Source organism: Oncorhynchus nerka, linkage group LG22 (assembly GCF_034236695.1).
Source record: "Oncorhynchus nerka isolate Pitt River linkage group LG22, Oner_Uvic_2.0, whole genome shotgun sequence".
Classification (NCBI taxonomy): domain Eukaryota; kingdom Metazoa; phylum Chordata; class Actinopteri; order Salmoniformes; family Salmonidae; genus Oncorhynchus; species Oncorhynchus nerka.
Window position 1 is genome coordinate 16,702,344 of NC_088417.1, and position 14,504 is coordinate 16,716,847.

Below are 14,504 nucleotides of genomic sequence, written 5' to 3' on the forward strand. Positions count from 1 at the left end.
GACTGGACTGATCAAAGCTCACCTGAGTCCACCTCAGTGCCTCCGCCTCGTCCCCTGAGGACCAGACTGCCTCTCAACTCTTCTTCTGTTCCTCGTGTTTTATTCTCTTTTTTCTTCTCTCTTTTAATAACACAGAGAAAGAGAGAGATGGAGAACTGTCAGGAAGGGATGGAAATTGCTGTCTTTTATTTAGGGCCTCGTGTAGTGCTCAATGGGTGGACTGGCACTTGGGTCTCTACTAACTAGGTCTCTTGCTTGTGACTAGGGTTGTAAAATCTGTGGGACTTTCAATAAATTCCCTGGTTTTCCAGAAATCCTGGTTTGAGGATTCCGGATTTCTTGCTTATTCCCTTCTGATTTTGGGAATCCCAGGTAATTGAAAGTTCCCTACTTGTGACAGACTGTGACAGTCTCTAGTCTCTTGAGCTAGCAAGATTCCAAGATTTTACAATGACAAATATAAATGTGTGTGCGGCGTGCATTTAAAAAGTGTCTGCATGTAAGTGTGTGTGCCTGCGAGGTTGCTTGCACTAAATATTGCTTCTACACTCAAACTTTGTGTTAATGTGTGTAGTCTGTGTATGTAGTATGTGTGTTTTACAGTGTGTATGTAGTATGTGTGTGTCACAATGTGTATGTGACACACACTTTTATTCCTTGTCCCCAACGCTCTAGGCGACCAGTTTTGATAGCCTTTAGCCGCACCCTCATCCTACTCCTCCTCTGTTCCTCGGGTGATGTGGAGGTAAACCCAGGCCCTGCATGTCCCCAGGCACCCTCATTTGTTGACTTCTGGGATCGAAAAAGCCTTGGTTTCGTATATGTCAACATCAGAAGACTCCTCCCTAAGTTTGTTTTACTCACTGCTTTAGCACAGTCTGCCAACCCTGATGTCCTTGCAGTGTCTGAATCCTGGCTTAGGAAGGCCACCAAAAATTCAGAGATTTCCATACCCAACTATAACACTTTCCGTCAAGATAGAACTGCCAAAGGGGGAGGAGTTGCAATCTACTGCAGAGATAGCCTGCAAAGTTCTGTCATACTTTCCAGGTCTATGCCCAAACAGTTCGAACTTCTAATTTTAAAAATGAATCTCTCCAGAAATAAGTCTCTCACTGTTGCAGCCTGCTACCGACCCCCCTCAGCTCCCAGCTGTGCCCTGGACACCATCTGTGAATTGATCACCCCCCATCTAGCTTCAGAGTTTGTTCTGTTAGGTGACCTAAACTGGGATATGCTTAACACCCCAGCATTCCTACAATCTAAGCTAGATGCCCTCAATCTCACACAAATCATCAAGGAACCCAACAGGTACAACCCTAAATCCGTAAACATGGGCACCCTAATTGACATTATCCTGACCAACTTGCCTCCAAATACACCTCTGCTGTCTTCAATCAGGATCTCAGCGATCACTGCCTCATTGCCTGTATCCGCTACGGAGCCGCGGTCAAACGACCACCCCTCATCACTGTCAAACGCTCCCTAAAACACTTCTGCGAGCAGGCCTTTCTAATCGACCTGGCCCGGGTATCCTGGAAGGATATTGACCTCATCCCGTCAGTTGAGGATGCCTGGTCATTCTTTAAAAGTAACTTCCTCACCATCTTAGACAAGCATGCTCCCATTCAAAAAATGCAGAACTAAGAACAGATATAGCCCTTGGTTCACTCCAGACCTGACTGCCCTCGACCAGCACAAAAACATCCTGTGGCGGACTGCAATAGCATCGAATAGTCCCCGCGATATACATCTGTTCAGGGAAGTCAGGAACCAATACACGCAGTCAGTCAGGAAAGAAGAGACCAGCTTTTTCAAGCAGAAATGTGCATCCTGTAGCTCTAACTCCAGAAAATTCCGGGACACTGTAAAGTCCATGGAGAACAAGAGCACCTCCTCCCAGCTGCCCACTGCACTGAGGCTAGGTAACACGATCACCACCGATAAATCTGTGATAATCGAAAACTTCAACAAGCATTTCTTAACGGCTGGCCATGCCTTTCTCCTGGCTACTCCAACCTCGGCCAACAGCTCCGCACCCCCCTTAGCTACCTGCCCACGCCTCCCCAGCTTCTCCTTTACCCAAATCCAGATAGCAGATGTTCTGAAAGAGCTGCAAAACCTGGACCCATACAAATCAGCTGGGCTTGACAATCTGGACCCTCTATTTCTGAAACTGTCCGCCACCATTGTCGCAACCCCTATTACCAGCCTGTTCAACCTCTCCTTCGTATCATCTGAGATCCCCAATGATTGGAAAGCTGCCGCGGTCTTCCTCCTCTTCAATGGGGGAGACACCCTGGACCCAAACTGTTACAGACCTATATCCATCCTGCCCTGCCTATATCCATCCTGCCCTGCCTATCTAAGGTCTTCGAAAGCCAAGTCAACAAACAGATCACTGACCATCTCGAATCCCACCGTACCTTCTCCGCTGTGCAATCCGGTTTCCGAGCCGGTTACGGGTGCACCTTAGCCACGCTCAAGGTCCTAAACGATATCATAACCTCCATCGATAAAATACAGTACTGTGCAGCCGTCTTCATCGACCTGGCCAAGGCTTTCGACTCTGTCAATCACCATATTCTTATCGTCAGACTCAGTAGCCTCGGTTTTTCTAATGACTGCCTTGCCTGGTTCACCAACTACTTTGCAGACAGAGTTCAGTGTGTCAAATCGGAGGGCATGTTGTCCGGTCCTGTGGCAGTCTCTATGGGGGTACCACAGGGTTCAATTCTCGGGCCGACTCTTTTCTCTGTATATATCAATGATGTTGCTCTTGCTGCGGGCGATTCCCTGATCCACCTCTACGCAGACGACACCATTCTGTATACTTCTGGCCCTTCCTTGGACACTGTGCTATCTAACCTCCAAATGTGCTTCAATGCCATACAACACTCCTTCCGTGGCCTCCAACTGCTCTTAAACACTAGTAAAACCAAATGCATGCTTTTCAACCGTTCGCTGCCTGCACCTGCACGCCCGACTAGCATCACCACCCTGGATGGTTCCGACCTAGAATATGTGGCCATCTATAAGTACCTAGGTGTCTGGCTAGACTGCAAACTCTCCTTCCAGACTCATATCAAACATCTCCCATCCAAAATCAAATCAAAAGTCGGCTTTCTATTTCGCAACAAAGCCTCCTTCACTCACGCCGCAAAACTTACCCTAGTAAAACTGACTACCCTACTGATCCACGACTTCGGCGATGTCATCTACAAAATAGCTCCCAATACTCTACTCAGCAAACTGGATGCAGTTTATCACAGTGCCATCCGTTTTGTTACTAAAGCACCTTATACCACTCACCACTGCGACCTGTGTGCTCTAGTCGGCTGGCCCTTGCTACATGTTCATCGCCAGACCCACTGGCTCCAGGTCATCTACAAGTCTATGCTAGGTAAAGCTCCGCCTTATCTCAGTTCACTGGTCACGATGGCAACACCCACCCGTAGCATGCGCTCCAGCAGGTGTATCTCACTGATCATCCCTAAAGCCAAAACCTCATTTGGCCGCCTTTCCTTCCAGTTCTCTGCTGCCTGCGACTGGAACGAATTGCTAAAATCTCTGAAGTTGGAGACTTTTATCTCCCTCACCAACTTTAAACATCTGCTATCTGAGGAGCTAACCGATCGCTGCAGCTGTACATAGGTAAATTGGGTGGGCTATATACCGATGTACTATCTCGTCCCCATACTGTTTTTATTTATTTACTTTTCTTCTCTTTTGCACACCAGTATCTCTACCTGCACATGTTCATCTGATCATTTATCACTCCAGTGTTAATCTGCTAAATTGTAATTATTCACTCCTATGGCCTATTTATTGCCTACCTCCTCATGCCTTTTGCACACAATGTATATAGATTCTTTTTTTTCTCTACTATGTTATTGACTTGTTTGTTTACTCCATGTGTAACTCTGTTGTTGTCGTCTGTTCACACTGCTATGCTTGATCTTGGCCAGGTCGCAGTTGCAAATGAGAACTTGTTCTCAACTAGCCTACCTGGTTAAATAAAGGTTAAATAAAATAAATGTAGTCTGTGTGTGTCACAGTGTGTAAGTAGTCTGTGTGTTACAGTGTGTATGTAGTAGGTGTGTATGTAGTCTGTGTGTTACAGTGTGTATGTAGTAGGTGTGTGTCAGTGTATATGTAGTCTGTGTGTAATCTGTGTATGTGTTTACTTTACTGTTGACTCATGACCCACCCCTACCCCCAGATTAGTTTGAATGAGATTTTAAGATACAGAGGAGCCCTCCCAACAGCTATATTAGTCTAACTCCATTTAAACCTTGAAATATACTTGTGAAGCGCTGAAGGCCTGGCAATTTACACTAATCATTTATGAAGGAAGATTTATCTTTCAACGAGACGGGAGGGAATTTAGCCTGAGCTTGACCTGCCTCACAATGTAGACCTGCTTCACGTATCATGTCACTCAATGCAGATCTCTGACAGACTGTATTCATTCTGCAATAACACATCAAATGTGTGTGTGTTTAGTGGTGACATAACCCGCGAAGGGGAGAGAAAGCCCTTCCCAGGTTGTGTAACATCTGTTTAGATCTGGACCAGACGGCTGCAGGGTCAGTGACACAGAGAGGAAAGCTCTCCCTGCAGGAAAGCTCTCCCTGGAGGAAAACTCCACGCTTGCATACTAGATGAGATTATCATTGTGTGTGCCCCCTGTCTGTGTTTATACCTACAGTTGAAGTCTGAAGTTTACATACACTGTAGCCAAATACATTTAAACTCTGTTTTTCACAATTCCTGAAATGCAATCCCAGTAAAAATTCCCTGTTTTAGGTCCGTTAGGATCACCACTTTATTTTAAGAATGTGAAATGTCAGAATAATAGTAGAGAAAATGATTTATTTCAGCTTTTATTTCTTTCATCACATTCCCAGTGGGTCAGAAGTTTACATACACTCAATTAGTATTCGGTAGCATGGCCTTTAAATTGTTTAACTTGGGTCAAAAGTTTCTGGTAGCCTTCCACAAGATTCCCACAATAAGTTGGGTGAATTTTGGCCCATTCCTCCTGACAGAGCTGGTGTAACTGAGTCAGGATTGCTCGCACACGCTTTTTCAGTTCTGCACACAAATGTTCTGTAGGATTGAGGTCAGGGCTTTGAGATGGCCACTCCAATACCTTGACTTTGTTGTCCTTAAGCCATTTTGCCACAACTTTGGAAGTATGATTAGGGTCATTGTCCATTTGGAAGACCCATTTGCGACCAAGCTTTAACTTCCTGACTGATGTCTTGAGATGTTGCTTCAATATATCCACATAATTGTCCTTCCTCATGATGCCATCTATTTTGTGAAGTGCACCAGTCCCTCCTGCAGCAAAGCACTCCAATTACATGATGCTGCCACACCCGTGCATCACGGTTGGGATGGTGTCCTTCGGCTTGCAAGCCTCCCCCTTTTTCCTCCAAACATAAAGTTGGTCATTATGGCCAAACAGTTCTCTTTTTGTTTCATCAGACCAGAGGACATTTCTCCAAAAAGTATGTTCTTTGTCCCCATGTGCAGTTGCAACTGCAGTCTTGTTTTTTTATGGCGGTTTTGGAGCATTGGCTTCTTCCTTGCTGAGCGGCCTTTCAGGCTATGTCGATATAGCACTCGTTTTACTGTGGATACAGATACTTTTGTACCTGTTTCCTCCAGCATCTTCAAAAGGTTCTTTGCTGTTGTTCTGGAATTGATTTGCACTTTTCGCACCAAAGTATGTTCATCTCTAGGAGACAGAACGCATCTCCTTCCTGAGCAGTATGACGACTGCGTGGTCCCATGGTGTTTATACTTGCATACTATTGTTTGTTCAGATGAATGTGGTACCTCCAGGCTTGTGGAGGTTTACAAAAAAAGTTCTGAGGTCTTGGCTGATTTCTTTTCATTTCCCCATGATGTCAAGCAAAGAGGCACTGAGTTTGAAGGCAGGCCTTGAAATACATCCACAGGTACACCTCCAATTGACTCAAATTATGTCAATAAGCCTATCAGAAGCTTACAAAGCCATAACATAATTTCCTGGAATTTTCCAAGCTTCCGCCGAAGTCGGTCCCTCTCCTTGTTCGGGCGGTGTTCGGCGGTCGACGTCACCGACCTTCTAGCCGTCATTGATACATTTTTCACTGGTTTTGTCTAGTCTTCCTTCACACTTGGTTCCAATCCCATCAATTACATGTTGTGTATTTAACCCTCTGTTTCCCCTCATGTTTTGTTGGAGATTGTTTTATTGTATGTTTGTGCAAGTCATGTGTCGGTGTCCGACGGGTTTTGTACCCACTTATGTTATTTTTTGTATATTTTGATTTTTGGAGTTGTGTGAGCACTTATTAAAAGACTCCGTTTATACCAAGTTCATTTTCCTGCGCCTGACGTCCCTGCCACCGACACACCCATTACAGAATCTCTGACCAATACTATGGATTCAGCAGGAGAGGGTACCCCAGCCATTGAGGTGGAGGAGCGCGTCCAGCAGCATGCAGTTTTACTTTACCATCTTGGAGCCGCCATGAACCGCGTTGTCCAGACAATGGACCTCTGGGAGAGATGGGGGGTTCTTCCAGCGCCTCCACCAGCACAACCCGGGTCTCCCCTGAGCGCCCCTTTCCCGCCTGAACCCAATGGGATCCGTCTCTCCTTGCCACAGGAGTATGACGGGAGGGCTGCCAACTGTCAGGGGTTACTCCGTCAATGAAACCTCTATCTGGCCACGGTCCACCCAGCTCCGTCGGACCGTGAGAGGGTGTCCGTCCTCTTCTCATGCCTCACCGGGAGAGCCCTGGAGTGGGCCAACGCCGTGTGGAGAGAAGGAGATGCGGCGTTGGACCAGTTTAGGAGTTTACCCGTCGTTTCCGGGCAGTCTTCGACCACCCGCCCAGGGGTAGAGTGGCGGGTGAGTGCCTCTACCATCTGAGGCAGGAGACGAGGAGCGCTCAGGAGTTGGCTCTGGAGTTTAAGACTCTGGCTGCCAGCGCGGGATGGAACAACAGGGCCCTGATCGACCATTATCGTTGCAGTCTGCTCAACGATGTCCGTCAGGAGCTGGCCTGCAGAGACACCACACTCACACTTGACCAGCTGGTGGACCTGTCCATCCGGCTGGACAACCTGCTGGCTACTCGCAGATGTTCAGATCGGGGTCTGGTGGTTCCATCCTCCCGCACCCCATCTCCAGTACCCATGGAGCTGGGAGGGGCGGTACGCAGGGAGACCGGAGGGGGTTCCCGCTTGTGCACCATCTGTAGCCGCAGAGGTCACACTGCCGGTCAGTGCCGGGTTGGTTCCTCTGGGAATCGAGACAGGGGCAGGACGCTCTGGCGTCACCCCAGGTGAGCCGGCACCATACTCACCCAGAGCCCTCTGTTGTACATATGTTTTGTCTGTTACGTTCCCTGAATTTTCCCCGCATTCCCAGCGTAAGGCGCTCGTCGATTCAGGAGCAGCTGGGAATTCTATTGATGGTGCTTTAGCCTATAGTTTAGGGATCTCTATTGTTCCCGTGGATGTGCCCTTCATACCTTCACGCCTTAGATAGCCGACCATTAGGGTCAGGGTTAATTAGGGAGGTCACCGCGCCATTGGGCATGGTGATGCCGGGGGGGGGGTCATATGGAGAGAATAGTCTCTTCCTTATTGACTCTCCTGCGTTTCCCGTGGTGCTAGGCCTACCCTGGTTAGCTTGTCATAACCCCACTGTTTCTGCACTTCCCAGGAGTCACGTGTATCCCCTCTCACAGGAGGAGACGGAGGCTATGGAAACATATGTCTCCGAATCCCTGCGTCAGGGGTACATCCGGTCCTCCACTTCACCCGCCTCCTCGAGTTTCTTTTTTGTGAAGAAGACAGAGGGAGGTCTGCGCCCGTGTATTGACTATCAGGGTCTGAATCAGATCACTGTGAGGTATAGCTACCCGCTACCGCTCATAGCCACAGCGATAGAGTCAATAAACAGGGTGCGCTTCTTCACTAAAGGAGCGCTTACAACCTGGTGCGTAGCCGAGAGGGAGACGAGTGGAAAATGGCTTTCAGTACCAGCTCTGGGCACTATGAGTACCTCGTCGTGCAGTACGGGTTGATGAATGCGCCATCAGTCTTCCAAGCCTTTGTAGACAAGATTTTCAGGGACCTGCACGGGTAGGGTGTAGTGGTGTATATTGATGACATTCTGATATACTCCGCTACACTCGCTGAGCATGTGTCCTTGCTGTACAGGGTGCTTGGTCGCCTGTTGGAGCATGACCTGTACGTCAAGGCTGAGAAATGCCTGTCCTTCCAACAGTTCTTCTCCTTCCTAGGTTATCGCATTTCCACTTCATGGGTGGAGATGGAGAGTGACCACATTGCAGCCGTGCGTAATTGGCAGACTCCCACCACGGTAAAGGAGGTGCAGCTGTTCTTTGCCAACTACTACCGGAGGTTTATCCGGGGTTTTGGTCAGGTGGCTACTCCCATTACCTCACTGCTGAAGGGGTCAGGTGGTCAGCTGAGGCGGACAGGGCTTTTAGTCACCTGAGGGCTCTGTTTACCTCGGCTCCCATGTTGGCCCATCCGGATCACTCTTTGGCGTTCATAGTGGAGGTGGATGCATCCGAAGCTGGGATAGGAGCGGTGCTCTCTCAGCGCTCGGGTACGCCACCTAAGCTCCACCCCTGTGCTTCCATTTCGAAGAAGCTCAGCCCGTTGGAGCGAAACTATGATGTGGGGGACCGGGAGCTGTTGGCTGTCGTCAAGGCCTTGAAGGCGTGGAGACATTGACTTGAGGGGGCTAAACACCCTTTTCTCATCTGGACTGACCACCGCAATCTGGAGTACATCCGGGCAGCGAGGAGCCTGATCCCTCGCCAGGCAAGGTGGGCCATGTATTTCACCCATTTTGTGTTTACCCTTTCCTACCGACCAGGCTCTCAGAACGTTAAGGCAGACACATTGTCCCGGCTGTATGACACAGAGGAGCGGCCCATGGATCCCACTCACATACCCCAGGCCTCTTGCCTGGTGGCACCGTTAGTGTGGGAGCTGGACGCAGTCATTGAGCAGCCGTTGCGTACAGAGCCCGCTCCCCTCCAGTGTCCGGCTGGGCGTCTGTACGTTCAGTCTGCTGTCCGCGACCGGCTGATTTATCGGGCACATACGTCACCCTCCTCTGGTCATCCTGGTATCGGTCGGACGGTGCGCTGTCTTAGTGGGAAGTACTGGTGGCCCACTTTAGCTAAGGATGTGAGGGTTTTTGTTTCCTCCTGCTCGGTGTGCGCCCAGTGTAAGGCCCCTAGACACCTGCCCAGAGGTAAGTTACAACCCTTACCCGTTCCACAACGGCCATGGTCGCACCTGTCGGTGGATTTCCTGACTGATCTTCCTCCTTTACAGGGTAACACCACGATCCTGTAGTTGTGGATCATTTTTCTAAGTCCTGTCGTCTCCTCCCGCTGCCCGGTCTCCCTACGGCCCTACAGACTGCGGAGGCTCTATTTATACACATCTCCCGGCACTACGGTGTGCCTGAGGATATAGTGTCTGATCGGGGTCTCCAGTTCATGTTGAGGGTCTGGAGGGCGTTCATGGAACGTCTCGGGGTCTCGGTCAGCCTTACCTCAGGTTTTCACCCCGAGAGTAATGTGCAGGTGGAGAGAGTTATTCAGGATGTGGGTAGGTTTCTGAGGTCTTATTGCCAGGACCAGCCTGGGGAGTGGGCAGCGTTCGTGCCCTGGGCAGAGATGGCCCAGAACTCGCTCCACCACTCCTCCACTAACCTTTCTCCCTTCCAGTGTGTATTGGGGTATCAGCCAGTTCTGGCTCTTTGGCATCAGAGTCAGACCGAGGCTCCTGCGGTGGACGACTGGTTCCGGCGTGCGGAGGAAACATGCGGAGGCTGCCCATGTCCAACTTCAGCGCGCCGTACTGTGCCAGAAAGTGGGCGCAGGCCGTCACCGCAGTGAGGCCCCGGTATTCTCACCGGGGGACCGGGCCTGGCTCTCGACCCGAGACCTGCCCCTCCGCCTGCCCTGCCCCTCCGCCTCGGAAGCTGGGTCCGCGGTTTGTGGGGCCGTTTAAAGTCCTGGGGAGAGTGAACGAGGTATGTTACAGGTTACAGCTTCCCCCCGATTACCACATTAACCCCTCATTCCATGTGTCTCTCCTCAGGCCGGTGGTGGCTGGCCCACTCCAGGAGTCTGAGTTACGGGAGGTTCCTCCGCCCCCTCTGGACATCAAGGGGGCCCCGGCGTACTCCGTTTGTTCCATACTGGATTTGAGACGTCGGGCGAGGGGCCTTCAGTACCTCGTGGGCTGGGAGGGGTATGGTCCGGAGGAGAGATGCTGGGTTCCGGTGGAGGACATGTTTGATCCTTCTATGCTGCGAGATTTCCACCGTCTCCATCCGGATCTTCCTGCGCCTCGCCCTCCAGGTCCGCGCGTTGGGCCGCGCGTTGGGGGGGTTACTGTTCGGGCGGTGTTCGGCGCCCTTATTCGGGCGGTGTTCAGCAGTCGACGTCACCGTCCTTCTAGCCATTATTGATCCATTTTTCATTTTCCATTGGTTTTGTCTTGTCTTCCTTCACACTTGGTTCCAATCCCATCAATTACATGTTGTGTATTTAACCCTCTGTTTCCCCTCATGTTTTGTCGGAGATTGTTTTATTGTATGTGTGCAAGTCATGTGTCGGTGTGCGACGGGTTTTGTACCCACTTATGTTATTTTTTGTATATTTTGGTTTTTGGAGTTGTATGAGCACTTATTAAAAGACTCTGTTTATACCAAGTTCGTTTTCCTGCGCCTGACTTCCCTGCCACCGACACACACCCATTACAGTCATGCACAAAGTAGATGTCGTAACCGACTTGCCAAAACTATAGTTTGTTAACAAGAAATTTGTGGAGTGGTTGAAAAACAAGTTTTAATGACTCCAACCTAAGCGTATGTAAACCTCCACCTTCAACTGTATGCCTGACAGTGTGTGTGTGTGTAACACTGGCAGTGTGTGTGTGGAACACTGGCAGTGTGTGTGTGTGGAACACTGACAGTGTGTGTGTGGAACACTGACAGTGTGTGTGTGTGGAACACTGACAGTGTGTGTGTGGAACACTGACAGTGTGTGTGTGTGGAACACTGACAGTGTGTGTGTGTGGAACACTGACAGTGTGTGTGTGTGGGACACTGACAGTGTGTGTGTGGAACACTGACAGTATGTGTGTGTGGAACACTGACAGTGTGTGTGTGTGGAACACTGACAGTGTGTGTGTGGGACACTGACAGTGTGCGTGTGGGACACTGACAGCGTGCGTGTGGAACACTGACAACGTGCGTGTGGAACACTGACAGTGTGCGTGTGGGACACTGACAGTGTGCGTGTGGGACACTGACAGTGTGCGTGTGGGACACTGACAGTGTGCGTGTGGGACACTGACAGTGTGCGTGTGGGACGCTGACAGTGTGCGTGTGGGACACTGACAGTCTTGTGTAAGGGGAGTCAGAAAGACAAAACACCCAAGGTGATTATAGAACATTTGTCATCTGTGGCCTGTCTGTCAGACTAACTGCTCCAGCAGCAGACAACATCCTGAAATATGATGTGGCCCAGGGACAGAGCCAGAGAAGTCTGGCACGGCACGATATTAGTCACACACACTGTTGATACGAGCTGTGTCTGCATACCCCATGGAGTCTTGGCTGGGATTGCACATTTCGTACACTGAGAAGCTTATGTTTGTTGATTTGTTTGTGTTTTTTTGTGTTTACGGCAGTGTGGTTTATCGGCGCTGCAGCTGAATGTGCCTCTTTTTTGAGAAAGAAATGGTACAAGGACTTTATTTTTACTATTTTCTACATTGTAGAATAGTAGTGAAGACATCAGAACTAGGAAATAACACATAGGGAATGATATAGTAACCAAAAAGTGTTAAACAAATCTAAATGTATTTTATATTTGAAATTCTTGAAATAGCCACCCTTTGCCTTGATGACAGCTTTGCACACACTTGGCATTCTCTCAACCAGCTTCACCTGGAATGCTTTTCCAACAGTCTTGAAGGAGTTCCCACATATGCTGAGCACTTGTTGGCTGCTTTTTCTTAACTCTGTGGTCTGACTCATCCCAAACCATCTCAATTTGGTTGAGGTCGGGGGATTGTAGAGGCCAGGTCATCTGATGCAGCACACCATCACTCTCCTTCTTGGTCAAATAGCCCTTACACAGCCTGGAGGTGTGTTGTGTCATTGTCCTGTTGGGGAAAAAATGACAGTCCAACTAAGCGCAAACCAGATGGGATGGCGTATCGCTGCAGAATGGTGTGGTAGCCATGCTGGTTAAGTGTGCCTTGAATTCTAAATAAATCACAGACAGTGTCACCATCAAAGCACCCCCACACCATAACACATAACATGCGGAGATCATTTGTTCAGCCATACCTTGTCTCACAAAGACACAGCGGTTGGAACCAAAAATCTTCAATTTGTTTCCAGCTGACTACCTCATGAAGCGGATTGAGAGAATGCCAAGAGTGTGCAAAGCTGTCATAAAGGCAAAGGGTGGCTATTTGAAGAACCTCAAATATAAAATACATTTTGATTGGTTTAACACTTTTTTGGTTCCTACATGATTCCATATGTTATTTCATAGTTTTGATGTCTTCACTATTATTCTACAATGTAGAAAATAGTACAAATAAAGAAAAACCCTTGAATGAGTAAGTGTTCTAAAACTTTTGACCGGTAGAATACAGTACATTTTTCCCTCATCAATCTACACACAGTAACCCATAATGACAAAGTGAAAATAGGTTTATAGAAATTTTTGCACATTTTTGCACAACAGAAATACCTTATTTACATAAGTATTCAGACCCTTTGCTATGAGACTCGAAATTGAGCTTAGGTGCATCCTGTTTCCATTTATCATCCTTCAGATGTTGCTACAACTTGATTGGAGTGCACCTGTGGTAAATTCAAATGATTGGACATGATTTGGAAAGGCACACTCCTGTCTATACAAGGTCACACAGTTGACAGGGCATGTCAGAGTAAAAACCAAGCCATGAGGTCAAAGGAATTGTCCGTAGAGCTCCGAGACAGAATTTTATCGAGGCACAGATCTGGGGAGGGTACCAAAACAATTCTGTAGCATTGACGATCCCCAAGAACACAGTGGCCTCCATCATTCTTAAATGGAATAAGTTTGGAACCACCAAGACTCTTCCTAGAGCTGGCCGACTGGCCAAACTGAACAATCGGGGAAGAAGGGCCTTGGTCAGGGAGGTGACAAGATTGTGTCAAGGCACAGATCTGGAGAAGGATACAAAAAAAAATCTGTAGCTTTGAAGATTTCAAAGAACACAGTGGCTTCCATCATTCTCATGGCCGATGAGCACCGATACGTTTAACTATAATTTCTCTTCATATGACAAGGATTGAAAAGGATTTTCCAGTAAATTGCCAACTTGATGCATGACGATGACTGCTTGTCTAGCTTGCTAGCTAAGATTTTGAAAGTATGATGTTGACATGATCAGTCCAATCAAAGCTACGGTGTATATATAACATGATTTGGTGTCATTTTATCTGTGGCCAATGACCTTGAGCCTTCTTGGATGGGCACTTCTAATGTAAGTCTATGACACATCACCCAAGGGTCTTGAATTTTTGAGCCATACCCATAGATTTTGCGGTGACATAGTGCCCCCATGAGTGACAGAACACCGAGCCAATCATGGCGCAACTAGGAAAGATGACCAACCCCTCAACTCCATTTTTCCACTGGCTGCCCCAACCACCACAGAAATAACTGAGCTAGGCTGAAACACCTACATTTTGGAGCTGACTTACTCAAGAAAGCAAAAAAAAGACAATGTTTTTTATGCGGCTTTATTAACTCAATGATTCATTTATCAATTTGCAAACTGATATGTGACCGGTATTAATGCCAAAATAACATGCAAGACACACATTTTTTATATCTATTTTTAGATTAACAGGTGGGGCTCTGTCTTGGAACAGAAATATGACTCTCCGTCTCATTAGTTTGGCCCACCTGATTCTGTCACATTACATTCAGTAGCTTCTATTGCCCACCTGCCTCAGTAACAGGCCGCTCATGCATAAGTAATGTGTGTGTTAGGCAGTGAGTCATTTAGGCCCAGAGAGTGTGTGAACCAGGGCGAATAGACGAGTGAGAGACTGCTCACCTGGGTAATCATAGTTGTGGAGATAGAACAGCTCAAAGGAACAGCTCATGGAAACAAAGGCAGGTTCAAACACACACACACACACACACACACAGTGTTTTTATGCATGTGTGCACGTGGACGTGCCTGTGTGTGTGTGTATCTTCACCTGGCACTACCTATCAATAGAGTCCCCTTTTTATTTTTATTTTTTATTTCACCTTTATTTAACCAGGTAGGCTAGTTGAGAACAAGTTCTCATTTGCAACTGCGACCTGGCCAAGATAAAGCATAGCAGTGTGAACAGACAACACAGAGTTACACATGGAGTA

General features: G+C 48.1%; 1 protein-coding gene across 3 annotated transcripts in view; it reads left to right on the plus strand.

Annotated features, from left to right (window-relative positions):
- The window catches only part of dpp6a (dipeptidyl-peptidase 6a), a 361,387-nt gene that overhangs the window by 319,662 nt on the left and 27,221 nt on the right, over nucleotides 1–14,504 (plus strand). The gene's annotated exons all lie outside the window — the stretch shown is intronic.